We start from the raw sequence: 17,498 nt of genomic DNA on the forward strand, positions 1-17,498 counted from the left end.
ACTCATAAGTGAAATAAACCAGACACACATGTGTAAATATCATATAGTCTCCCCAGTATAAGAACTCTAAAAAAGAAATACAAATAGAAAGATATAATACAAGGAAAGGGAAGGCAGGATCTCAAGGACTAACTAATCAAGAGAGCGAAAGGAGATGAGCTAGGAAACATGGCAATGTTAAGCCATGCATTTATATGTAAAAGATGAGCAAGGAAATGATCCTGAATATTCAGAAGATTCTTTAATCTAGGAGTTAATTGGAAAGATTCTCACCCTGACTAACTATATTTACTGATACCTGGGAACTAAAATACTGCACTACAGATGGTAATTTGTAACAGGTGTTTCATGTTGGGAGTGCCTGTCATTGTGGTATTCTGAATATGGGCGGCTTGTCATGACATGCCAGTTAGTGCTAAGATGTCTCTCAGGTAGATGGATGTTCAAGAAGAAGGGGGTGGTGAATGAAAGCAAGAGACAGGAAAAGGAATATTGTGGGACTGTCCTGCTTCAAAGTTGTATATGGTGAGATTTTTGGACTTATGTGCAAACATGAGAAGCATAGAATTCTTTATCCTATTTTTTAAAATATAATCTAATTTTTAAATGTTTTTTTATCATATTCTGTAGGGACTTAAAGTTCAACATATCAATACTTGATGAAAAATACCTGTTCCTTATTATGCCTAAGATGTTTGAAATGCAGTGAGATAGTGAGGTGAAGATTGATAGCCCAAATCGGTTGACAATAACAATAAGCTTTTCTTCTGGATGGTTAACAACCTACGTTTGCAGACCAAAATTAGAGAAAAAGGAGGGCTACAAGGAAAGCCAACATTTTGGCCCTAGCCTTCTAAGGTCAATTAAGACTCAGGACATATGAGAACTTGTACTGTAACGTCATGTACCTCGGTAGTGTCCCAAATTTTCTGATCAAGAAGATTATGGAGCCAAAGAGGAAAGTGATCGATGACATAGAGTGGGCCTAAGGAGAGTCACATGGGGAGAAGACACTCTCTCAGGCTTTCACAGAGAGCACATTGGCCAAGAAATGGCCGTGACTCATCCACATGGCTGCACTGATAAAGGTTCTACAATCTGAGGTACAGGATTTCAGGACAAATCCTGAGGGCATTTCACTGACCTTCTCAGACCAAAAAGCTACAACTCTTGTTGCATAGGTCTTGCTTTACCTTGGTCTTAACCATCCAGTAGAAAAGTATGAAGTCGAAATATAAGAAATAAAGCCATGTTGTTAAGTTGAGCTGTGGGGGACTCAGGTTAATAATTTCTGACATTGCCAGTTAAAGAGAATACCCAATGCTCTTATGGGCTACTGCACTCTTTTAGAAGATTTTGCTGAGTTTACACACCTATAATATTCAATAACTGAACTTAGAAAAAATGGGGTATAGTCCAAAATACACAGTGAGACCCTGTCCTAAATACAGAAAAAAAATGACAAACAAAAACTAAGCAAGATGGCATCCAAAAGGGGAATCTTGAGGGTGGGGTTGTAATAGGAAGAGAAAGATATCAGGGAGGTAAAGATATTCCCAGAAGTCCTTTCTGCTACAAACAAACCATCAATGGTTCTACCAGATGATGTTACTTGTACTGAAAAGCCACTCCTCTTTGGCTTTCTTCAAGCTGAATCCTCCATTGTTGGGTGTTTTGCCTGTGCACTTTCTGGGGGAGGCCATGACCTATAATCAGAGCTTCTGTTTCAGGAGGAATCCAATTGGATCTTATGTCCTTGAGACTTCAAGATTACTTTTATTCTCTGCCCCCTTATTCAATGTGGCCAATACCACTTACGAGGGGAACTGGGAAATGGAAAGCTAATTTTTCTTATCTTAATTTAGTCCTCTGTGTTCTTAAATTTACATTCTGTCCAGGTGAGACTAATCCAAACAGTCTGTCTGTCAGCTGAAGGGTAGTAAGCTGTTGATGGTGGACAAAATGTTTTACAAGATAAACCAAGACAAAGCTCTACCTCAGATCATGGGTCTGATGTACAAGTTTGGGGTCCTCCTCTTGGAGAGGAGATATCACAAGGCATAATGTCTTATATTCACTTGATTCTGCTTGTCGACAGGAGTTAAAGATATCACGTGAGGATTTTGTGGCCATGAATGTTAAATGGTAGATCTTTCTGATCTAAACATAATGAGAGCAACAGAAAATATGAGCGATCTTCACAATCACAGCTCTCCCTCCTTCCTAGGAATTAACAAGTATATTACAGTTGTCAAGACAATCAGTTCACTTTAAGAACAGATTAATGTCCTAGGAAAATTCCTTGTTAACTATTTTAATCATAAATATAGATCATCTCATAATCCTCATCCCTCACAGAGTATTTTTTTTTTCAACTTAATGTAACTGTCTGACTTTGTCCTCATCTTTTCCTTTCCTCTTGGGGTCATATTTTAAGAAGAAAATATATATTTACCATACAAAATTCCTTCCTATTATGTCTTTGTGTTTGTAATTTTCCTTACGCCTTTTTATTTTCTACTTACTGGTTTTATTTTTTGTATGTTTGTAGTCACTGGGATAAGGTCTAATAAATCTTTAAGCTTTTACATGACCTTGAACAAAGTTATTGCTTATCTTAGTACAGGAAAAAAGCTGTGAAATAGCAGGTCTACTCTGTAATTTCATTTTATGAGATATCTTAAAGCTGTTTACAGGATTAAAGATATTAGAAGTTTCTGTCATATAATAGAAAAGGGCATAAAGCTTACATTTGTCTTAGATGAATATGTAAGAGACATTAGAATAAAAAATAGTAGGAGTTGTAAGAAACAGTTGTCAGACAAGCATGAAAAAGCAGGAAAAAGATGATGTGTAATCTCCTTTCTGAGAAAACCTCTTGTCTTACCTTTTCCACTGAAATCAATCTAATTTCTCTCTTATTCATGGTTGCATCCAACAGGGCTTTCAGGAGTGACAAGCAGTTAAGTTAAACATGACAATCAGGAGGGAAAAGGAAACAAGACAGAGAGCAGAAGAGACAGCTCTCCACAAAGGGGTAAAGAACTATAATTTTGTGGAGCCCAGAGAATCAGTCTGAGTCATGGCACCAGAAGCAGGACTCAGTGAAACAACTAATAGAGTGGAAAGACAACACACAAGCTGGAAGAACACATTTGTGAGCCATATATCCAAATATGAATATTAAAATATATAAGAAATGTTGTTCTATATGAGAAAAACAATCCAATTAACAAGTGGCTGAGGAAACTGTATAAAAATTTCCCCAAAAGAAAATGTAAGAATGGCTAACAGATACATTAAAGATGAAGGATATGAAGTTTTGATAAGGATGTGGACAAAAAAGGAACAACAGTATATTGTTGGAAATGTAAACTAAAATAATGATTACAGAGATGATATGTGGTTTCCTCAAAAAACCAAAAGAAGAATTGCAGCATGGTCCAGCAATCTCACTTCTGGCTGTTTACTCAAAGGTGTGAAATCAGTCTGCTGAATAGATGGCTACATACTGCACGATCAAGGGTCATGATATGAATCAACTTAATTATTTATCAATTGATGAACTGATAGTAAAAATGTGGAATATGTACACAGTGAAATGCTAGATAGCCTTTGAAAATGAAGAAATTTTGTTATTTGTGAGAATTGGACAGAAATGGAAAACACTATACTAAATGAAACAATTAAACATGGGAGAGCAAATGCCATATGTTATCTCTTACAAGTATATGTGGCCATGAAAAACAATTGTGATCATAAAACAATGTCTATTATAGGTTGGGAGGTAGAAGGAACACTGAGATAATGGTCAAAGAGTACCAAATCTAAGACAGGAAGAATAAGTTTCAACTTTTTAGGTCAATTGTACAGGGTGGTGCATGTAGTTAATAATTGAGCACAATATATTTTAATTTCACTCAGATTAAATGAGTGAAATTAATGAACGAAAATTAAATGAGTGAAATTCAAGTGTTCTAATCATGAGAAATGTTGATAGTATATATATATATATATATATATATATATATATGATTGATTTCATCATTTCCTATTATACTAAGAAATCATATCATCACTTTTGTCTCATAAGTATATAAGACTGAAATTGCCAATATATAATTAAAATTTTAAAAGTATAAATAAAGATAACTTAGAAATATAAATAAAACAATGGTTAATGTACACTATCCCATGCCTAGAGGAACAGTTGTTAAATGATTATAAATATTTATCAGAACTTTCTGAATTGTAAATATAAAATTGCACCTATGGCTGGGCACAGTGGCCCATGCCTACAATCCCAGCACACGGGCTGCTGAGGTAGGAGAATTGCCTGGAGTTCAAAGCCAGCCTGGCCTACACAGTGAGATCCTGTCACCACAAAGAAACTGACAAACAAAATCATTGGAGTTACGTATAAATTCTATATAAAAATTTATGTTGATAGAAAAAAGAACAAGGCATGAGAGCCAGAGTCAGAGAGGGACTGCCTGATGCTGTGCTGGAGGTATAAAGATGGAGAAAGAGGCCATAAGCCCAGAAAGCAGACGATGAAGAGAGAAGGGCAATCATCCCTTACTAGAGCCTCCAGAAGGAAATCAGCCCAGCTGATACGTGATTTTTAGCTCACTGAGAACTTTAAATAACTGGTTTATGTTTTTTAATTTTTTATTTTATGTATTTGGTATAGATAGGGTCTGACTATGCAGCTCTAGGACTCTAGTGATCCTCCTGTTTTCAACCTCCCTAGTGCTGGGATTACAGGCTTGTGCCGGCTCATTGTGCCTGAGCACACGGCCAGCACAGCATGCAGTACCGGGGATCGAACTCCAGTCCTTGCACTTGCCTAAGCAGGCACTTAGTGGTTTATGTTGTTTTAAGGTACTAATTTTGTGGTAATTTGTTATAGCAACAATAGGAAACTAATATACTTCCTAACTGATGTATTCGAGTGTGAAAACAGAAATGGCCAAAGGAAAACCTTTCAGTAACAGTAAGCAACATGTTTGAGTGCGTACTGTGTGTCAAACACTTTCTATGTATTAAATTACTTACTCCTCAGAAAAAAAATTCTGTGTCACATGTGCTCATGTAAGCCCCAATTTTTAAGATGTGGATTGATGACACAAGAAATCACTGACAAAAATCAGGTGTCATGAACAGGCTGAATTTTAGTAGTTGGGATATAAAACTCACTCTGAGTTGGTGGACCCTGGAGGACTTGGTCAAGTTTGAGGCTTCTTGACAACAATCTGATGAATTATTCACCCATTCTGAATCTCAGATTTCTCATCAATATATCTAGGAATTTAGAGTAAATTAGACTAGGTTAAACTTTTGTAAAGAGTTATTTTATTTTTACCAAATAGAATTGTCCATAGGACTCCATGACTAAGCTGGGTGGGGGCAGATAAGAAGAGGAGGGAAGGGAAAAAGAACTTCATTATTAAGGTAGGGAGAGAAAGAAAGAGAGGAGGAGGAGAAAAGAGGAGGAGGGTCAAGAGGGAGGGGAAGAGAAGAGGACTAGAGAGAAGGGGAGGGGAATACATTATTAAGAGAAGGAGAGAGAAAAAGAGAAAGGGGGAAGAGGAGAAGGAGGAGGACAGAAATGAGGAGAGGGAAAAGAGGAGAAGCACGGAGAAGAGAGGAGAAAAAAGAGGAGAGGAGAGGAGAGGAGAGGAGAGGAGAGGAGAGGTGAGGTGAGGAGAGGAGAGATAAGACATAAAAGAATTGCTTCTTAAACTGAAGCAAAGGCAATAAGCTGGGTCTCACTCACCCACAATTAGTCCCTGAGGTATCATACCAGATAAAAAGCCCCTTGTATCACAGATTGAGAAGGACTACCATATGTGTTTCTGAGCCTGCTTCTGATGCAAGGACTATGAGATTCTACATGTGACATCTTTTAAGTTTAAATTGGGTAAAGTCAAACAAATTAAACAAATAAAGCACTAATCTTTTTGAGAAGATATTCAGAAGAGGAATAGTTGGGCTGCATGTAACCTGTAGTCCTAGTATTTATTTATTTATTTATTTATTTATTTATTTATTTTGTATTTCAGGGAAGGGGCTACAGGGTGTTCAGAGTTTCACTATTGGATCAGACTTGTAGTGATCTGCCCGTTTACAGCCTCCCAAGAGCTGGGATTACAGGCGTGCGCCACCACTCCTAGTCTCATTGCTGTCTCAGCGAGCACCAGGGATGGGGCTGACATAGCACGTTGGGGAATTGAACCTCCAGATCTTGCTTTAATCTGCTGAGCTATTTGGCTGGCCCTTGTAATGCTACTTTTTAAAGGAAAGTTCATACTGATTTCCATAGTGGCTGCACCAGTCTGCTTTCCCACCAATAATGGAGAAGGGCTGCTTTTTTCCCACGCTCCCTCCAGCATTTGTTGATTTCTGGATGACAGACATTTTTTCTGGGGTGATATAGAATCTCAGCATTATTTTAATTTGTATGTCTTTAATAATCAGTGATGTGATGGACATTTTTCATATATTTATTTGTGATTTGTATTTATGTATCAGAGAAGTAGAAATTCATCTCAGATGCCCATTTAGGGATGGAATCTAAATTTGAAGGTCTGATTTCTTTTAGCTCTTTATATACTCTAGCTATTAGACCTTTGTCAGAAGGACAACTGGCTAAAAAATTATCCCACTCTGTGGGTTTTTTTAAAAAACTCTGTTAGTGATTTCTTTTGTTATTGTAAAACTTTTTGATAGGATGAGATCCCAGTTATTGATTAGCTGTATTATTGCCTGTGCATTTAGGGTTTTGTTTATGCAGACTTTGCCTACAGTACGTCCTCAAGAGTTCTGCTTATTCCAGCAGATCTAGTATTTCTGTTTTAATATTTAGGTTCTTTATCCATGATGAATATCACCATTATGTATATCTAAAATAAGCCAATAAACAATACAAAAGTAATAAAAGGAGCACTTCAGCTTTGGAAGCTCACAAATTACAAACTTCAAGTAATTTTTCACCTTCTCAGAAGCATATTTGCTTCATGTCGTGTTCCCCAGTCAGCTCTTACTTGCTTCTTACTATTTCTGAAGCCTTGCCCACCAGTCTGACTGTTGAGTGACCTAAAGAAATTCCTGTATTCTAACATACACTTGTCATGACTCCTGGCAGGGACACGCGAGATGAAACTGAGAGGAGCTGGGAAGTGATCAAGGCAGGATTCATCCCTGCCTTCCTACATCTGTTCTTCCCACCCTCAGCTTTTTTCTACAGAAAATGTCATAAAACTGCCCTTACAGAACAGAACTGGGGGACGGGATTCAGAAGCTTAAATTTCCAAGGCAACTTAGGTTACTGAATAATGGGTAGTGTTTGTCTTTTTAAGTAAAATGATTCTCTATCTCTTTTAAGTAACTCTCATATTTTCATTTTTCTATTAATTCATGAATCTTATAGATAAATGAGCCAGGATTATACGCAAAGAACTACATAAAATTGCTTGGGCATCAGTGAGTGAGTGAAGACATTTCCTGAGCTTAGAGATGTACAGGCTAGATTAAGGCTGGTAAGGAGTAAGATGTGAGATTGGAAAGGTTTTTGAAGCTGTGGGAAAAAGGTTTAGATAATAATCTATATGGATGGGGCCATTAAAGAAATTTAAGTGTGGTAGTGATGAAATTTACTGCTTAGAAGAATAAATTTCATAACTATATAAGCTCTCTAGTAGAGCAGGGGTATGGCTAAAATAAAACCAGTGATTATAAAATATATTGTCAATTATTCATGTGAGATTGGCTGAAACCCTAAAGTACAGCAGCATTTTTAATGGAAAAGCAGGAAATATTCCAAATATCTTTAGATGATGTAATTGAATGAACTTAGTATTGGCCTTATGTATTAAATTTAAGGAAAAAGAATAATTCCAGGATCATTTCTTAGCTGCTAGTTTAAAATACTGGATACCCAATTAAAAAAGAAGAGACTATAAATGGAAGAACGGAGATGATACATTCTGTTCTACACAAGTTGATTTTGAGGCATTTGTAAGATATCTCAGAAAAGAAACTAGTTAAGTACTTTGATTCTGGGAAATAGAAGTGAAGTTTTGTCTAAAGTTGCTGGCTTTTAATTCAACAGCTCAAAATTACTTAAGCCTTGGGCATGGATGAGATAGTCCAGTTCCTGGAAGATCTTAGAACTTAAGACAAAACTATAGTCCTCTGTCATTTATGCACATGGAATCCAGCACTTTTTTTTTTCAGAGTAATGATGAAATAGAATGATTGTAATGAATTGTGCTAAGGTTTTGAAATAAGGTAATTTTTTCAGTAGCATATTTGATAAAAGTTGGATGTTCTCTAAAGAAAAATTTTTTTCTTAAACAAAAACTTGATGAAACAGAAGTGCCTCAGGGTGAGGCAGTAATTTGCAAAGGGAATCCAAGCAGAATGTATTTGGTACATAATAGATGCTTAGTCAGGATTGAACTAATGCTTTCATTCAGAAAGACCATAACATTTAACAACTCTAAGCAAATCTGCACCAGGAAAATCTCGGAGGTGCTACTCTACAAAGTAGCTAGCACCTGCTTAATTAATACAAGGAAACTATATAACTGGAGATTTGCACTATACAACACCTCAATTCTTCACTTTGCTGTATCAGTAAAACTGTCATTATAAATCAGTTTGAGAGTGCAACTACTTGCTTGTTCATTATTGCCTTTTGTATTTGCAACAGGCAGCTGTCCATAAAGGATGTGGTTAGTCTTTAAAAAATGGGTTATTTTGACTGAAGGGCAAGATCACACACCTAGGAATTCGAGAGTTAGCAAACAATTTTCTTGCCTCTTGCTTTCATTATGACTTCTTCAAATTGCTGTGAGATTTCTTTGGCAGGATGTGTCTAGCCACTTGGAGTAGCTGGGTCTCCACTAACGTCACACCGTCTTTCACTGATCCAGGTGGACAAATCTCTCCTTTTAAAGATTACATCATTGCTGAGAATTTATGTAGTTAATTTCCTCTAAGAATTTGAGAAACACAATAAATGATGAAATAAAAATAACACTCCATATAAGGATAATTAGTGTTAGGAGTTTGAATAAGATAAAAAAAATAGGATCTTCATTGGTTTGGAATATTGCTTTTCTCCTTGAATGCATGACTAAATACTACAAATCCTCTGGGTCTTGGGGTCTGCACATCTTCTTGTTTCTCCTCACCTGTTTTACCTCCTCTTGCTAATATTAGTGTATTCCAACAGAGTTGGTTGTAACACTCAGCTAGAGCCAGAAGAAATGTACAAGGACACCCCAGACCAGCCATGCTACGTTTGAAATGTCTGGTTAACAACAGAGATTAGCAACATGTCACTGGACACAGTGCTTTATAACTCAGTGATGAAATCAGGTTACTCACTTGGATAAAATCCACAAATGTGAGACTAGAGATAGACAACAACTGGGCTAAGAAAGGTGCAGGTTTGAATGGAAGCTCAACCCACAGAGAGTTGGAAAAGTGTGGCTAGTGGTGTCATGAAAGCTGACCAGCCTGGACACAATACAATGACTTCAATTCTTTAGGGAAGATACTAGAAATATAGCTTTGTCAAATGGAATTTCTGGTTTTAGTTTTCTGAGTAATTTCTATAATTATTTCTATGGAGATTGTACTCATTTATATTTTCAGCAGCAATGTAGAATTTTTTTCCAATAGTTTTACCAGGCTTTATTGATTTTTGATGAGAGTTATTGGAGTTAGATGGAGTCTCAGTGTTTAGATTTGCATTTGTCTAATGGTTAAAATGCTGATCCTTTGGTGCTTATTAACCATTAATTCTTCTTTTGAGAAGTGTGTATTCATTTCAATTACTCATCTTTACTGGGTATTTTATTTAGGGGCTTTAATTTTTTGAGTTCTTTATATATTCTAGACATAATCCTCCATCTGAGGAGTAATTAGCAATTTTTTTTCTCATTCTGTTGGCTTTCTTTTCATTCTGCTAGTAATGCTGTTTTGTTGTTGCTGTTGCTGTTATCATTACATACAGCAGTATAATTAATAAAAGCTAAGTTACAGAAGAGACCTGTACGTCCATCAACAGATGAATGGATAAAAAATGTGATACGCATGTGTGTTTGAGTGCTACTCAGCATTTGAGGACCACAGAGGGATAAATCTGGTCATTTGTGGGAAAATAGGTGGTTCCTCTAATATGAGGGACCTAAATCATAAATAAGTTAAAAACTAAGGTAAAATAAAAATTGTGGTGACATGAATATAGGTTGTAGAGATGGGAAGGGGACTGGAGCAAGGAGGAAGAGGGCAGCGATTGAGGTGAAAGGTGAGTAGTGAAAATGGTAAAAATGTGCATATAGGTAGAGATAGATCTGTCTGTCTGTCTGTCTGTCTGTCTGTCTGTCTGTCTGTCTGTCTGTCTTTCTATCTATTATAAATTTTCCAAAGCAAATGCAACTATAAGTTACAAACATATACTAATGAAAGAGAACGTAAGAACTAGGATATAGTAATACTGCCAAGTCTCTGTGGTTGTCAAGAGAAATTATAAGAAAGATTTTTCTGATCTGGAAGATACTAATCGTATCTAGCAATTTCAGATAAATGCCACACATCCCTTTTAAGGAGGCTCTTTTATCACTCTTTCACCACCTGAATTCCTCCCTAAAAGCTTTATTTTCTACAACATAGTACTTGTAATTTTAGTATTCCCAGGTATAATATCCTAGGTAAGGGATGCATCTCTCTTGTCTAATATTTAGGACACAAATACTAAGAAATATTTACTGAATGATTAGATTAACAGAAAAGCTTATTACTTTTTTTTTCTTTTCCCAGGTCAAGAGAATGTATACGATGTTCTCCTCTTGCCCAGCTTTGTTTTGTTTTGTTTGTTTGTTTTTGTTTTGAGACAAGGTCTCACTATGAAGCTTGGGTTGGTCTTGTGCTCACTTTTGTAGCTCTCAGGCTGGTCTCTAACTTACAAAGATCCTCCTGGATCAGTCTCCCTAATGCTGGGATTTCAGGCATCTGCCACCAAGCCTAGATCCGGGGCCTCTCGTGAGCATCCTCATCCAGGTCTGAGATCTGTGGCTTGTGTGGGCCAGGGATCACTTTCGAGTCCTTATGCTTGCCAGGTAGGTGCTTATGCCTGTGAGCTATCTCTCAGTCCCTAGCTTTTGTTGTTAACAGAAACAATACCCAGCATTTCTTCTGCCTGAGGTGGTTTGCAGCTGTCATCTTCCCTCCCTTTCTTCTTACAGAGGCAGCAGGCTTTGACTAGGTCTGTGTGTATCCTAGCGGAAGACTTGATTTTCAGCTTCTAACTTAAAATTTCAGCTGTGTCTATATTTTGTTCTTTTTTTGGTTCTCATTTTTCTTTTCTCTATGTAGACTCAAAGTGATGACATGGGAAGAGCCCTAGGATCAGAATTAAGAGGTACAGCCTTTACTTTCATCCCTCCCAGCAGCCAGCAGAGTGACTCAGGACTCTGGGCCTCTCATCTCCTCATCTGGAGTCTATAAAAACATCTTCACATGTTATTAAAAGGTCTGCATCTTTTTATTTTTATCATTCATACATCAGCATCTGTTGAGGGTTTTTCTACTCATGCCTAGTAAGAATATTTTTAAAATGTTTCAGCTAAGGGGCTGGGGAGATGGCTTAGTGGAATAAGTGCTTCCCTGGCAAGCACAAGGGCCTGAGTTCAATCCCTGGTTCTGAAAAAAAAAAAAAAAAGTTTCAGCTAATATATTAAAAAGGTAGGAAAAAAAGTAGAATTTACACTTTATTTGACTATGTGAACTTCTAAAACTTGAAATCCTCTGGCACGTTGGTGAATCCAAGCGTTATGCAAAGAATACATTTTCTTAATCACAAAGTTTAATATTCATTAGATATTCTTGAGCTCTCAGGATGATACAAGGCTCATTATGTTATGTTCTTTTGTTTATCTCTAAAATTATTTTGAAAAGTTTACTGTAAATTTTATTAAATACATTTTTTTTTTTGAACTGGGGATTGAACTCAGGTCCTTGCACTTGCCCGGCAAGAACTTATTCTACTGAGCTATCTCTCCAGCCCCACAAATACATATTAAAACACAAATAGATTTATACTGTACAATACTATTAGCTCTTCTCTTTATAAACACTATAACAGTAACTAATATCCCTAGTTCAGCGTATAGTTGATAATAGTCATTTGATTATCTAACAATTTTTATGTTCATTTTCATCAATATATTTTGAAGGCCGTGGGGCATGCCTGTGGGGCATGCTGAGCTGGTGAGCGAGTCTGGGCCTGGGGGCATATTGAATAGGACAAATAGTTATAATGCTAATAATAATAATAACATATATCTTACAAAGACATGTTTACAAAATGTGTCCCAAAGAGCTGCATCTTCAAGGGTATGTGTGCCTTTCAGCTAAGAGATGAGACATGCAACCTGAATGGGACTTGGGTAAAGTGTGAAACACTACGTATGTATTTGCTGCACTCTAGAGTTTCTTTATATTAGTTTTTTTTAGCATAAACTTTTTTTCTAACAAACAAATTATGCTATTTATTGGTTATCAATCCAAGCCAATGGTATGTATATTAAGTGGAAGTTTAGATGGTCTGCAATGATGAAATTGTTCTTGGATTTTACAATCTGAGAAAATGAGTTTCATAAGGATTTAGCTTGGCAGTCATTAATAAGCTTTAAACATTTTAAATATTGAAGAGGGTTTTGGTATTCACTTTTTTGCTTTTACAGTTCTTGGGAGTCCTGGATCAGTGTCAGAATTGGAAGCCAGGTTCCCTAAATCCAATGATTCTTTTTGTTTGGATTTTAGGGATGGGTCTACAGGGTATTCAGCATTTCACTACTAGATCGGACTCATAGTCATCCACCTGTTTATAGCCTTCCAAGAGCTGGGATTACTGGCAGGCGCCACCACACCCAGTCTCAATTGCTGTCTCAGTGCACCCCGGGGGCGGGGCTGGCACAGCAGTCCAGGGGATTGAACACCAGGCCCCTACACCTGCTTGCAGGTGCTTTAATCTGCTGAGCTATGTGGCTGGTCTTCCCAGTGATTCTTTTTGATCCACCATCTAAATACAAGTGGAAGGCGCTGTGTGGGCCTTTATAGCCTGCACCAGTCAACCCCAGCTGGTGGGCCACGGTTGATCTATGGCTGATTTTGTGATTGGATGGCAACATAGCCATGCTGGATGTGTTCAATATTTTCTATGTCTGCTTTTGCTCTTCAATGTAGAGTTGAATAGATGCAGATGAGACTGGTCCACAAAGCTTAGCTTACTTACTTTCTAGCTCTTGACAGAAAAATTCTGCCAAACACTCTTTCATGGTTCTTAGAGAGTGCACATTATTTTATCTTTACTTTCACTACAGATTTAAATCAGTAGTGCTGATGAATATTTTTGACTCATGTGAATGAGAGTGCTCTACTTCACTGCCTATTACATAGACATACTAGCTGAACATTAACAACTTTTATTTCTTACTTGCTGCCTCAACTAAAAGTAGACCATGAAAAATAATGGAAAACATAATGACTATAGCAAAGCTTTTCTCAGTTGAATTTTCCATAGTGATACCTAAGAGCTTAAAAATATGGCATAATGTGAAGATTTCCAGGGTGTGGCCAGTTTCTGGGGGCAGGAAAAGGGCTATGATTTGGAGATTAAAGATCTGCCAGTCTATCATTGCTTGTTTACAAGTACTATTGTCTCTCTGATTTTCTTTCTTTTTTTATTCAAAGGATGAACTATTTAGAAAACTGATTTTGGTTTCACAGTGTAGTTAGATATAAGAAGGCTGAAGGATAAACAGCAGCAATGTCCTGGGTACACAGAAATCCAGAAACAGAGAAGAGGGCTTCTTGTTGTATAGTTCTTAAAGACAAGGTCATTCAGGCCCAGGCTTATATTGGAACAGAATGATGAAGAGAATTCACAGAATGGAGCTGAGAAGAATTCTTAGTCTGCTTTGTATTGCTGTAGGAGGATATATGGTTTTGGATAACGTGTAAAGGTAAAAGGTGCATTCAGTTCACATTTCTAGAGACCCAGAACATGACACGCTCTACTTATGAGTGCCTCATGAGAGTCAATAGCATTACAAGGTAAGAGAGGAGGAGGGTGGGACAGGGTCTTAATCTTTCATAATAACCCATTCTCCTCAGAGATACCCAGTCCTTTAGGCCTTTCAAGAAAAATCTCAGTTCCTCTCAGCTGTACACCTGGCCATGGTACAGCCTTTCAATATCTGTGTATTGGGTACCAAACTTTTACATGAGTTTAATGGGAACAAATCACTTTCAAAACCACAGCAGAAAACTAACATGGTATTTATTTTCCATTTCCTGCCTGTTAGGGAGGTAAGCCTAATTTTATTCATTTATTGTTTGACTATTGCTTGAACTGAAGAAGACTGTATTCATTTGTAAAATAATTTGCATCTCTCAAATGACCAGTGATATTAAACATTTTTTTCATATTTTTTTGCCATTTGTATTTCTTTACTTGAGAACTGCATATTCATCTCATCTGCCCAGTTTTTGATAAGGTCTTTGAATTTGGATACTTATTATTTTCAGTTCTTTATATATTCTAGATATAAGTCCTTTGTCTGGGGGACAGTTGAAATTTTTTTCCCACTCCATGGATTGTCTTTTCACTCTGTTGATGCTTTCTTTTGTTGCACACATTATTTTTAATAGGATAAGGTCCAAACTGTTGAACCTTTTAAGTATTTCCTGTGTAGTCTGGGCTTTGTTTATGAACTCTACCTATAGTCATGTCTTTAAAATTTGTACCTACTTTCTCCTCTGGCAGATTTTAATATTTAGATCTTTGATCCATTTTGATGTTAGTTTAGTGCATGGTGATAGACATGGGTCTAGTTTTAGTCTTTCGCATGTAGAGAGCCAGTTTTCCCCACACCATTTATTAAAGAGGCTCTCTTTCTTTCCAGTGAACATGTCTGTCCCCGTTGTCAAAGATAAGGTGAGTCAGTGTATTTGTAGTTGTGTCTGCACCTTTGAATCTATTGTTAAATAGTTGAAGCAACTACAAAGTAAATGTTTCTACTATTATCTTCATATCTGTATATTTGAGCTCTAGAGAAGAAATGTTGTTAAAGCTAGTGTCCTGAGTCAGCAATCCCAAGTTCAGGTTAACATCTGGGGCTTTTACTCAATAGCTTTGCTTCTTGAAACCCTTAACTACTTTCAGTCTGTTTTCTCCTTACGAAATTAAAGCAAAAATTAGTACTTAGCCCATGAATCAATTACAAAGATTCAATAAGTCATATGAAAGTGACTCAGAAATCAGCAAATGTTAAACATACAGAAACTATCACTGGCAATTCTTAAAATTTGTGTAAAATAAGTTTGCAAATGCTTTCCCATTCATAATGTAGCTAACTTTCTATAAACGAATGATTATAAGGTTATACCAAAAGGCTCATAAAAATCAATTAATATGTAAATAATTCCAGAGGGGCAGAGGAGGTGGCTCAGTGGAATAAGTGCTTCCCTGGCAAGTGCAAGGGCCTGAGTTCAATCCCTGGTTCTGCCAAAAAAATTAAAAAAAAAACTAATTCCAGGATTTGGCTGTGATTCAATTATAAACTTATAAAATCTTTAATTTTAAGACTTTGCCTTGCATTTTGGTTACTTTCTATGCATCTGACAATATCCTTACTCCCCAGTATCTTTCACAAATTAATAAAGCATCTATGATCACATCTATTATTTTAGATATCTGGTATTTTTAAAGGACTCAAGGCCTCATCTATTGGACTTCAGAACCTTCTCCTGGCCAAAACTAATTAAAGTGGAAAGTACAAGACTTTAAGATAACGTCAAATCTTTTTCAGTTTGAAATTATTCATGTAGAAACAAGTCAGGTAGGGATTGTGTTGTCCTACCTCATTTGTGACTTCTGAAAACTTACCTTTTTTGTGGGGAATTTTGTCCTCTCCTTTTCCAGTTATTTTGAAAGTGTTTTAAAATAATACATTGTTTTAAATAGTAGTCACTCCAGTGTGCTAAAGAAGAAACACCCAGTTTCTCCTTCTTAACCATATTTTGGTGTGCCTTGTTGAATTTCTGAAAACTTCTTGCAATGTGGAAACCATAAAGAAACAATTTAAAAATAGAACAATATAGCTTATGCACAGAATGTTACTTTAGGAGGATGAAGAACAGTGTCCCTTGTTGAACTTGTCATCCACACTGATCCTCTGCATTGGCTTTCTTCATTGCCAAAATTGGGGTTAGGTGATGTCACTTCACTGTTACCAAGGAGACACCTCCCCCAGGCTTCCCTACAACTTCTCCTTTGCTTTCTTTTTTCTTCATCTAAAATAGAAATGACTATATCATATTTATTGTGTATTTATTTATTAAAGCAACATACTCTCAAAAGTTACATGAAATTTAAGAAACAAAGATAAAAATAAAACAATCTCTAAAATGAATTTTAAGGAAGTACCACCATTCATATCATAAGGCACTTTAGGCTTCATGCAATTAAATATTCAAGGGTGAATCAGTACCATGTTATCCACTTCCATGTTCACTTTTCAGCATCATTTCTGATGCTTGTAGAAGATGCCACTGCATGCTGCAGTCCAGATTGAAAATCAAACCTCTATTTCTGAACATTTAGGATGATGAACATCTCCATAGAAACATCATTGTCAATTTGTATAATTATATGCTGTGGATGAATTCATAAAAATAGAACTTGGCAATTAAAAGACATACATTTTAAGACTTTTCAAATATATTTTCTAATTCTCTTGAGTAGTCTATTATTAGAGGTGTTTTACTCTCTCCAGTTGAGAATAATATCAAATGTTTTGGTCCTTGCAAATGTGCAATCCAAAAATCATTCAGTGTTGTCTTTGCTTATTACTATAAAGTAGATGATTAGAAAATAAGGCTAGGTTAATTTTATATTTTGTTTATCACTTTTGTGAATTTTTTTTACTTTTTATATTTAGTTTATTTTAAAGATAGTATAATAATGATGGATAAAATAGTAAATACTTTATATTGCCCGGTTTATTTTCCTTTCTTCAATGTTTTATACTTTTTCTTTTCTTAATTACTTATATATTTCTTCTTCCAATTTTGCATGCATATATCTGGCAATATGAATAATGGGTTGGAAGACAACACTATGCATTACAACAAATACTGTGAAATTCATAGTACTTTGTTAAGTGAAATTCTGTATCACTTGTGATTTTTCTGTTTTAATACTCTTTAAATGCTCTCTTTAAAAAATGAAAAAATGAAATATAGACCAAAAAGAATAAGATAAAAAATATTCATCTGTGGTTGCTATATCACACATTGTTGTCCTCAATGTAGTTGCTCAGATTACAGATATTATTGTATGGGTATAGTCAAAGTAAAAATATTAAACATTAACTGATACTTTTGAAATACTGATAGAAATGAGTAGTACAATTTTCTCA

Source organism: Octodon degus, unplaced genomic scaffold, assembly GCF_000260255.1.
Source record: "Octodon degus isolate 3935 unplaced genomic scaffold, OctDeg1.0 scaffold00046, whole genome shotgun sequence".
Classification (NCBI taxonomy): domain Eukaryota; kingdom Metazoa; phylum Chordata; class Mammalia; order Rodentia; family Octodontidae; genus Octodon; species Octodon degus.